The sequence below is a fragment of the Zingiber officinale genome, chromosome 2A (assembly GCF_018446385.1).
Source record: "Zingiber officinale cultivar Zhangliang chromosome 2A, Zo_v1.1, whole genome shotgun sequence".
In the NCBI taxonomy this organism is placed as follows: Eukaryota; Viridiplantae; Streptophyta; class Magnoliopsida; order Zingiberales; family Zingiberaceae; genus Zingiber; species Zingiber officinale.
The window spans coordinates 28,289,833-28,300,945 of record NC_055988.1 but is presented as its reverse complement, the minus strand read 5'-3'; the positions used below and the strand labels follow the sequence as shown (position 1 = coordinate 28,300,945).

The window sequence follows — 11,113 nt, the reverse complement described above, 5'->3', positions numbered from 1 at the left end:
AGTTAATCTAGATTTGTGAATAATTTTTATATTTTCATTTTCATAATTATTTTCTTTCTTGTCTTTAAATTCTGTATTTTATTTTATTTTCTTATTTTTCATATAGCATTTTATTTCTTGTCTGTAATTCTTCAATTTTGTTTTCTCTCATAATATTTTTTAGATATCCATGAGCACTAACATGTCAAGCAGACCCTTAAGAGATTTTTCTACACCCATTTCTGCAAGATTTTTATCTCCCATTGTGCAACCTCATATTGAAGCAGAAAGTTTCCAACTAGACCGAGAAGTAATTTTCATGATACAAGGTCACAAATTTGGGGGAGAAGTATCAGAAAGTCCTTATCTGCACCTTGAGACATTTCTAGAGCTTTGTCATATGGTGAACTGTGAAGGAGTGTCAGCGGATGCAGTTCGATTGATGGCATTTTCTTTCAGTATCAAGGATAAAGAAAGAACTTGGTTATATTCTCTCTGTCCTCAAAGTATTACAAGTTGGGAACAATTGGAGAAGCAATTCCTGAATTATTTTTTCCCTCCAAGTAGAATGGTTTACATGAGGAATTGCATCACAAATTTTGCTCAGGCATATGGAGAATCATTATTTGAAGCATGGGACAGATTCAAGAGTCTACAAAGACAGTGCCCTCATCATGGTTTGGAAAAATGGCTGACCTTGCACATATTCTATAGGGAAATTTCTTTCTCAGATAAGTGTTTGTTAGATTCATCAGCTGGAGGTTCTTTTATGAATAAGAGTGTAGATGGAGCATATACATTAATTGATCAAGTAACATTAAACCTCCATAAATAGTCGAACAAAAGTTGGATGGAATCTCCCTCAAAAATTCAAGAAGTGCAAGCTATAAATGCAAGAGAGCCTATCAAACAAAATGTAATTCAACCATCCAAAAATGTTGAAATTCACAAGTCACAGAATGAGGAGTTCAAACATTTAGGGGAAAAGATTAATAGCATAGTTTCAAAATGGTTCAAAGAAGACCTTCCTCCTACACAAACAAGATCTAGTGAAAATGGCAGTGATATTAAGTTGAGAAGTGGCAAAAATCATGAAGAACTTCTGAGAAATGACTTGTACAGAATTGAGGAGAAGAATAATAGAAGATCACAAGAACTCAATTCCATTACTCCGAGAAGTTCCTAAAGGCCACAAGTACCTTTTTCTCAACGGTTGATGACACCAACACTAGATAAGCAAGCTGGACCTCCTCCACAAGCTCAAAGGGAATATGGGAAAAGGGAAGTACCTTTCCCAAGACCTTCACTATGAGTTCCTTTTCCATAAAGGTTAGTGAGGGTCAATGAAAATGAAGACTTTGGCAAATTCTGTGACACTAATATGGTTGAGTGTAGATTTCTGGATGTATATGAAGATGATAACTCTTCAGATGAGGATTGTGATGATAATGCAGTGGATAACAAGTTTTCATATTTACCTTCTGGGTTTACAGGGTGTTATGATGAAATTAAATTTTCAGATGATGAATGTGATGTGGTAAATCAACTTAAAATTGCAAATGAAGTTAGTGATCCTCCTATATATGATTCTCCCACTGAGGATATTGATGTTGATTTATTTTTTGGTGTTCGTGCTGATGATGATGATATGGAAGAATGTGTAGGGAGTTGTGTTATGGAAGCATCATCTCAAGGATCACCTCCTTTGTCCACACAACCCTTAGAGGTTGTAAGAGTTGCAAAGGTTGAACATGTTGTGGATCATTGTGTAGGGACTCACGTAGATATGGCAGAGTCCCAAGAATCACCACCTTTTCTTGCACCACCACCTAAGCCAAAGCTAGAGCCATCATTTAATTCTGAAGGGGTCATGCCCACTTGTTTAGAACTTTCAAGTACATCTCAACAGTGCAACATTAGTATTTCTAGTGATCTTCTGGGAAATTTTATAGATGTACCTATAATTGATTTTGTTGGATGTGATTCAATTTGTGATACATACTCAGTTCATCTTAATAAGGTTCTAGTTCTATCTAATATAGCATGCTTGGAAGAGGTATGTTTTTTTGGGTGTGCAGATTTTCATGGGGCCTATAATTGGAAGCTCGATCTGGACCGTCTTTGACCACCTGAAAGAACTTCAAAGAAGATAAAGATGGAGAGAGTTATACTTTACTCTGTAGCTCCTTTGATGAAATCTCTCTCTATAATAAGTGTAACACCCCGCCCCTTCCTGCTCAAGTTGACGGGGGTTACTTATCTGTTTCTTCTTATCTTATCTTACTTACTTGCTTGTTAATAATCTTTTCTACTTAAAACAGCGGAAGTCTTGTTTATAGTATATTTTTTTTCTTTTTTAAAACTTTTCTTTTACTTTTCAAATCATCATCACTAACTACCTATCATATAAAGTCACATAGCATGCTTAACATGAGTTTAAGCCATAATACTAATAAGCATGATGAAATGTCATGGAGTCATGTAATAACGACATAAGCATAATTCTTATTAAATAAAAGCAGGTCTTTCTCTTTTAGCCGAGCCACTACTACACACGTCCTTCTTGCCCCTCCTATTGCTCCCTTAGTACATCCATTCCTTGCCTTTATCTATGGTACAAGGAAAGTAAGCTATGAGCACACAAGGCTCAGCAAGATCCTTCCTACTCACAAAAACCGTAAAGCATAGCATATTCATAAGGCATAAAGCATAAAGACAACTCATCATATCATGTATAGAAGCATCATATCGTAACATAATCGTAAGGTATTATGGCATATCATGACAAAATCATAAAGTGCATCCTAGCATAACATAACATAATCATAAGTATCATGGCATATCATGGCATAATCATAAAGTGCATCCTAGCATAACATAACATAATCATAAGTATCATGGCATATCATGGCATAATCATAAACTGCGTCCTGGCATATCATAACATAGTCATAAGTATCATGGCATATCATGGCATAATCATAAAGTGCGTCCTGGCATATCATAACATAGTCATAAATATCATGGCATATCATGGCATAATCATAAAGTGTGTCCTGGCATATCATAACATAGTCATAAGTATCATGCGAGATGACTTTCAAAAACATGTATCATGAAAAAAATATATGCAACATGTCTTTTGAAAACCTATTACATACATACTTAAACATAATCTCAACATGATTAGGGCCCCGGCTTGTACCACATACATAAATGCGCGCGTCCTATGTAGGTCCAAGGTAGCAAGTCTTGAACCGTACAAGGCATACATACTAGGCCCGTTTCTTAGTCCATCGACTTAGGGGCACTTAGGAGCCCATCCCTAACGATGCTCGTTTCTTAGTCCATCGACCCTGGGGCGCTTATAGAGCCCACCCTTGGTACAAGCCATATAAAGTAAAGTAGCATGTCATACATATCATGGTTCTTATTATTTCATGCATATCATATTTCTTATCGTATCATATTATACAAAATTTAGGCACACAACTCATCATAATAGCATGCATAATTTGGGCACACAGCACATCATAAAAACATGCATAGTTTGGGCACACAGCTCATCATAAAAACATGTATAATTTGGGCACATAGCTCATCATAAATAGCATCCATAATTTGGGCACACAGCACATCATAAGGGTTATCAACATGCATAGATCATAAGCATACATAAATAAACATAGAAGCATAGCAAGCTCTTATCACATCATGAAACATTGCATGTGAGGCACATGGAAATCATAATTAGGTCTCTACCCTAGTATCATATAGTGGCCGAAACACATGGTTGTAAATTAGGTTAACAATCAACATACAAGCATGTGAACCCTAAACCATTATCATATCTTGCATCATAAAGAGCATCATGAGCATGTTTAGTTTAGGTTCTAGGTTTTCTAAGCTTGTAAACTCATCATGGCCGAATATCATCAAGCATCCCATTTGCTAGAAAATCAATATACAAGCATGTGAACTCTAAACCAACATCATATCATACATCATGAGAAACAACATAAGCATGTTTAGTTTAGGTTCTAGGTTTTCTAAGTCTATAAACTTGTTATCGCCGAATATCATCAAGCATCATATTTGCTAGAAATTCAATATACAAGCATGTGAACTCTCAACCAACATCATATCATACATCATGAGAAACAACATAAGCATGTTTAGTTTAGGTTCTAGGTTTTCTAAGTCTATAAACTTGTTATGGCCGAATATCATCAAGCATCATATTTGCTAGAAAATCAATATACAAGCATGTGAACTCTAAACCAAAAATCATATCATACATCATGATAAACAACATAAGCATGTTTAGTTTAGGTTCTAGGTGTCCTAAGCTTATTAACTTACCATGGCCGAAACTTATGAACCATGAAACTAGGTTTCATGTGGTATAAAATCATGGAAACCCTAAACCATTTTCATAGTATTTATTACCAAGAACATCATGAGCATGTTTAGTTCAAGTTCTAGGTTTCCTAGGCTTATAGAATTGTTGTGGCCAAAAGTTCATGGAGTATGAAAACAAGTTCTAACCACACTACAAACATGAGCATGTCATATTAATTTCATATCTTGTCTTAAGGAGGATCATGGCATGATTAGTTTAGGTTAAACAATTTCCTAGGCCCCTAATCCTATCATGGACGAATGCTTATGAGCATGGAATAAAGTTCAACCCAACATATAAACATGAGCATATCATATCAACTTCATATCTTATCTTAAGAAAGATCATGGCATGCTTAGTTTAGGTTTTAAAATTTCCTAGGCCCTTTAACCTACCATGGCCGAATGTTTATAAGCATGGAATAAAGTTCAATCAACATATAAGTATGAGCATATCATGTTAACAACTCTCTCATCATAAGGTACATATCATAAAACAAAAGGAGCATACTTGGTTTGAGTCTTAATGTACCTATTTCCTTTATTCATGCTTGGCCGAGAGTCTAGGGACATGACTCAAGTTCTAACCAAACATTCTAACATATAAACATTAGATAAATCCCCTATCATAAGATACATGTTACAAGAAACATATTGAGCATGTCAAACTTGGGTCTTTACATTTCCTAGGTCCTTCTCTTTTTTTTTGTCTTGGCCGAAAATTCCATGAAGGTATCCTAGGTTTTTAGGCAACCTAATCTCATAGAAAATACATAAGCTATTGTACCACAGGTGAGGGGAAACTTACATAGTTTTTCGCTTGTTGTTCCTTAAGAAAAATAATACCCTTGTGAGGAGGAAGAAGAACTTCTCTTCCTAGTTTTCCCTTTTTGTTTTCTGCTTCTTGTAAGAGGTAAACCTTGAGATTCCTCCCTGGAAATAAGGTTTTCTTAGAGAGGAAACCCTAACTTGACCCTCGAGAATGAGAAGGAAAAGCTCCAAGTTTCAGTGGAGAAGGAAAGAAGAGGAAGAAGGAGGAAGAAGAAGAATTGGAAATTTTCTTTCTCTTTTCTCCTCTAAATCCTATTTATTCATCATGAGAGTGAATTATGTTGGTGCGGGAAGCATCCGACGATCGAACTCGTGTTTTGATAATGACAAAGAATTCAAAGTTAAGATGTTTGGTAGTCTAACAAGTCTACTTGAGGATTTCAGGAAAGTCCTAGCTGCGGTTAGGCAGAGGGAAAACCCTAGGGGGCGGTAACCCTAGGTCATAGGGGGTGGTAACCCTATGCGGAAAGTCTTGGTAGGTCGATGTTTTCAGGCAAAAGTCCTAGGGGGTAGTAACCCTAGGTGGAAAGTCCTGGGGTCGCGGACCAGGTGAAAGACTGGATTGGCCGGGAAGCGGATGTCCAGCAGAAAGTCCGGAAGCGTCGGGTGCTGAGCGAAAGTCCAGTCGATCTGGAGGATCGACTGGCAACAGGTAAATCTCCTGAGTGGAGTAGGTGAGGACGCGTTCCCCGTAGAGGGAACAGTAGGCGTCGGGTCGACCTAGGGTTTCCGGTCGGAAACCCGAAGTCAGCTCGGACAGTCCAGAGACTGTCTATACTTTATTTATCATGTGTATTGTGCTAACTTTGTGTTGCAGGATTGTGTTTGGGACTAACGTATCTTGCAGGTGCAAAGAAGCAACCTAATTCCTCGGATGAACAGTGTCTGAGGCGCCTCCATGGAGCTTGGAGGCGCCTCGGGTACAAAAGCTGACCTGGCCACGAAACAGGGTTGAAGGCGCCTTAGCTGGCTCTGGAGGCGCCTTGGAAGGCGCCTTGAAGGCCCTTGAAGGTGCCCTCAAAGGTGATAAGCGCAAACTGGTCAGCGCTCATCTGCACGGTGGACTCGGAGCCTTGAAGGCGCCTTCAGAGGCCTTCAAGGCGCCTTGGATGCCCTTTATAAGGGGACTTCGAGCAGCATTGAAGAACAACAACTTCCAAACGATCCTTGTGCTGCGTGCTGCTCAATCAACGACCCTGAAGTGCTGTTACGAATCCACGACGACCAGGAGCTTCGAGATTACGATTCTGTCGTCGGTATACTTGTTTTTAATTACTGTACAAATTGTAAATCTTGTACGCTTTTTCGTACTTATAAGTGTTGCCCACCGAAAGCGATCAAGGATCGCGGGCCTTCGAGTAGGAGTCGACCTAGGCTCCGAACGAAGTAAAACTTCTTGTGTCCCTCTGTGATTGCATTCGTTATTTCCGCTGCGTATATTTACTTTGATAGTTTTACGATTCCGATACGATCAAAATAGCCGCGAGCGCTATTCACCCCCCCCTCTAGCGCGTCTCGATCCAACAATTGGTATCAGAGCGGGGTCGTCTTGAATCAGTGCAACCACTATTCGAGACAATTTTTTCGTGGTTTTGTTCGGAGTCGATTAGAATTTAGCCTCATAGCTATATTCTAATTTCTTTTTACGAATCGATTTTCTGCTCAAAGTTGGTCAATACCACTTGAGCCTGTTATTTTTTTTCTTCCTCCCGCACTACTAATCCAAGACTTAGTCTTGGAATAGATCTTGTTGTTTCTGTTTTTTTTGTAGATCTAAATGGCCCAACAAGAAGGATATAGCACCGTTCGTCCCCCATTATTTTCCGGAGAAGACTTCGGATATTGGAAGGGGCGAATGGAGATATATTTAAAGATCCAGTTCGACACCTGGATGATCGTCAAAACAGGACTGCAACTACCAACTGATACAGACGGTAAGCCTACATCCTGTGAGAACTAGGAGCCCGCATTTATCAAAAAAGTGGAAGCCGACGCCAAAGCCACCTGCACCATCCAGTGCGGTCTGACCAAAGAAGAGCTCAACAGAGTCGGTCCATTCTCCTCCGCAAAGGAACTATGGGAGAAACTGATCGAACTTCACGAGGGAACCTCGGAAACCAAGGTAAGTAAGCGTGATCTGTTACTTAACAAATTATACAATTTGAAAATGCAGGAAGGCGAGACGGCAAGTTCTCTACACGCTCGAATCCAAGATATTCTGAACTCTCTTCATGGAATCGGGTAAAAGGTAGAAAACAGAGATATAATAAGGTATGCTCTTAACTCATTTCCTAGGAGCTCATTGTGGGCATCAATGGTAGATGCCTACAAAGTCTCTAAGGATTTGTCTTCCTTAAAATTAGACGAATTATTTAGTGAATTTGAACTCCATGAACAAACTAATGCACAGCCATCCGAGAAGGGCATTGCTTTGGTTGCAGATACAAGTTGAACAAGGGAAACAAGAGTACGGCGAAAGATTGAATCGGAATCAGAAGACGAACCCGACTCAGAAGATTCAGAGGATGAACTGACCAGCGAACTAGTGAATCTCGTGAAGAAGCTCTACAAGAAGAAAAAGGGATTCAACAAGAAAGATCTAAAGAAGGCAGTTCAATCCAAGGAGGCACAACAGAACTCAAAGGCAAAGTACGAAGTCACTTGCTACGGATGCAACCAGTGTTAGTTAGAGCCCTAGAGCCGATCATTTGATGATTGTATGGACTCATGTATATCATATTTTTGTATATTAATAAAGGCATTGGTTTTTGGTTATTATGCTTATTTGTATTAGTGTCAGATAAAATAAGTATAGTAACGTCCTTGAGTAGAACGTTCATACTTATATCAATCGATTAGTTGAATCGATAGTGAGACGATATAGGGAACACTACTCTAAATCATTCCTAGTCGAGTATTAACATTCAGGGACAATGTTAATACAATAAGACTAGCATGTAGGTCAGCTCGATGACTTGATCTCACAAGTCATGGATATAGAGATATCAAGCTGACACATGGGTATGCATTATAGAATGTATACTGAATGACCCGCCATGAGAAAGTATCATGGATCGTTATATGAGTGTCATATACTTTCTCATGTGGCTATTAGTATGACTATTAGTCCTTAGACCTGAAGTCACCATGGATCCCTACATAAGGAGTTATGTACTTTAGTTTCGTCAAACGTCACTCGTAACTGGGTGGACTATAAAGGCGATTACTGGGTATATAACAAATTATGCAGAGGGATGTGAGTGATGTAGATGGGATCTATCCCTCCTATATGACGGGAGAGACATCGATATTCTTGATAGAGTGAGACCACGAAGTGTATGGCCATATCCAAATGAGTCAATATGAGATATTGAGCTCATTTGATTGAGTGAGTCTACTCGGAGTTCAAGATTTAGATTGGTCAGAGGATGACACGGTCTATGCCTCACATTGATCAATCTAGATGTCTAGGATAGAAGGAAACTTGTCACATATTGTGAGGAGTCACAATTAGTAGTCACAAGGTGATGTTGGATCTCAACATTTCTTGTAACTTGGGTAGCAATGATGTATTGCTAGATGCCGCTCATTGCTTATGTTTTTAAAGGAGTTTATAACATTGCCAACGTTACAAGAACCTATTGGGTCACACACAAAGAACATGTGCATGGAGATTAGGTTCATATGATGAACCAATAGGATTAGATTCATATGATGAATCAAAGATTGGATTCAAATTAGACTTATTGAGTTAGACTCAATTAGATTCAATTGTTGAATGAGTCTAATTTAAATTTGATTCATGAGTCAATTTATATTAATGAATTGAGATTCATTAAATTAAAATTGACTTGAATCAAAGCTTGGATTTAACTCAACAAGGAAGAGCATTGGTCAAGTTTGACTTGACCAAATAGAGGTTGACACATCAAGTTTTGACTTGATGAATTGCCACATCATGAGGATGACTCATCCTACATGGCATGCCACATCATCCCCTTATATAATGGTGTGCCACCTCATGGAGGTTACACACCATTAATCCTCTTAATGTGGTCGGCCACATTAATGTGGGGGTTACACATGTGGTGGCCAGCCACACTAAGTGATGAGAGGTTTTCATTTGGTGGAAATTGAATGGTGTTCAATGCTTCTTCTTCCTTCGGTGCTTCTCCCTCTCTCTAGCCTGCTGATGGTCGTGGCTTCATGGTGGAGAAGAAGTGAGAGTTGATTCCAAGCAACTAGGTGGTGTGAAGGTCACAAAAGGAGAGTACCTAGAAGAGTGTGTGAGTTCCTTTTCCCTTCTCTCCTTTCTCACCTTTTAGATCCAATCCGAGAGCCCTAGAAAGTGCTAGCACACTTGTGGGTTCTCCTCTCCATCTTTGAGTGGTAGAAGACCACTCCTTGTTCGTGTGGATACCGCTAGAGGACCGTTCGCTTGATGGTCTCGAGATCCGGCTACCTTTGGACGTTGCGGGATTGCGAAGGGCACGCATCAAGGGTAAATGTTTTTCCCTCATAGATCTAAGAGTCGATCGTGTTTTAAACTCGTATTTTTCAAAAATTTTTCTTTGCACGAGATCCGTGGCTTGGGCGATTCGGGGTTTCCGCGACGCGAAAAGCGATTTTCGCGCCCCGAAAAACCCAACAGTGGTATCAGAGCCACGTGCAAGGCTTGTATGAGTTTGATTTTTTGGTTTTATGAAAACTAAAGTTTCTGTAATTTTCTGTAAAATTATGATTTTATAGTTTTTATGTGTAATTTTTCCGTAGAAGCGAAGCACAAGTGTCTCGGCACTTGTAGGCTTCGGCTACCGGAAAGATTTTTCCAAAACGGCTTCGTTTTGCCCCAAATCCGTTTGGGACAGCGGGCTTGGGTGCCATTAGATCGCAAAGGAGCAACCCACGATGGTTAGATCGTGGGTAGGGGTACTGACCCTAACCCCGCAAGGGGATTTGCTCCGCGATTGCACCCGAAATCGCTAAAAACGAACCCGCCGGGAAGATTTTTCCGAAACAGCAATGTCTCGGCCCAAATCGTTTTGGGACAGCGGGTTTAGGCGCTGTTGGATCGCAAAGGAACCCTCGCGATGGTTAGATCGCGGGTAGGGGCGCTGCCCCTGGGCCCCGCAAGGGGATTCGTTCCGTGATTGCGCCCGAAACCGCTAAACGGGACCGCCGGGAAATTTTACTCGTAAAAATTATAAAAATTATTTTTAAAATTATAGAAAAATTATGAAAATATATAATTTTGAATTATATATTAATTTTGTAATAGTCATGGCCCAAAAACCCAATATGATTGGTTGTGTTGTAATTCATAATACGGCCTGCGTGCCGTTATGTGTTTGCGCGTGTTGTATATTTTTATTTATTCGCGACCTACGCGTCGTGCCTTCTCTTATATTCTTGTTGTAAATTAGATTTAGACTCGAATGTAACTCGAGTTTCAAATTGTAATGTACAAATTGGAGCGGTGGAGGGTCCACACGAGACGGATTTCCGAGGCGGGCACGAGCAACACAAGGTGGTCAAAGGGAGGAGCTTGGAGAAGCTGTTGACCCTAGGTTGACCATTCGATCTTCTCATTGGCTTGAGAAGATCGTAGTAGGGCCATGACTAAATCACAAATAGCTTAATTAGTTAATTGCTTATGTATATGATGCATGTTTAATAAGTAATTAATTAATTAGTGCCTTACGATTAGATTAGATCTAAGTCATGCACATGATGCACCCTTGCGATTAGATTAGATCTAAGTCGTGCACAAGATGCATCCTTTTCGATTAGATTAGATCTCGATCGAACCAACTCTAAATGCCTAACCGTGCCGTGATACCTATCACTACCTCGATCACATGTATTGTTGAATCTGCCAAAGCAGAGTAATACATATTATCTT

At 39.6% G+C, this 11,113-nt stretch overlaps 1 non-coding gene across 1 annotated transcript; it reads right to left on the bottom strand.

The window, feature by feature from the left end:
* Nucleotides 1-554: 554 nt before the first annotated feature.
* Nucleotides 555-660, bottom strand: LOC122044590. The gene has a single exon (XR_006129623.1). It is a non-coding gene; the product is annotated as a small nucleolar RNA R71 (small nucleolar RNA).
* Between the last annotated feature and the right edge of the window lie 10,453 nt (nucleotides 661-11,113).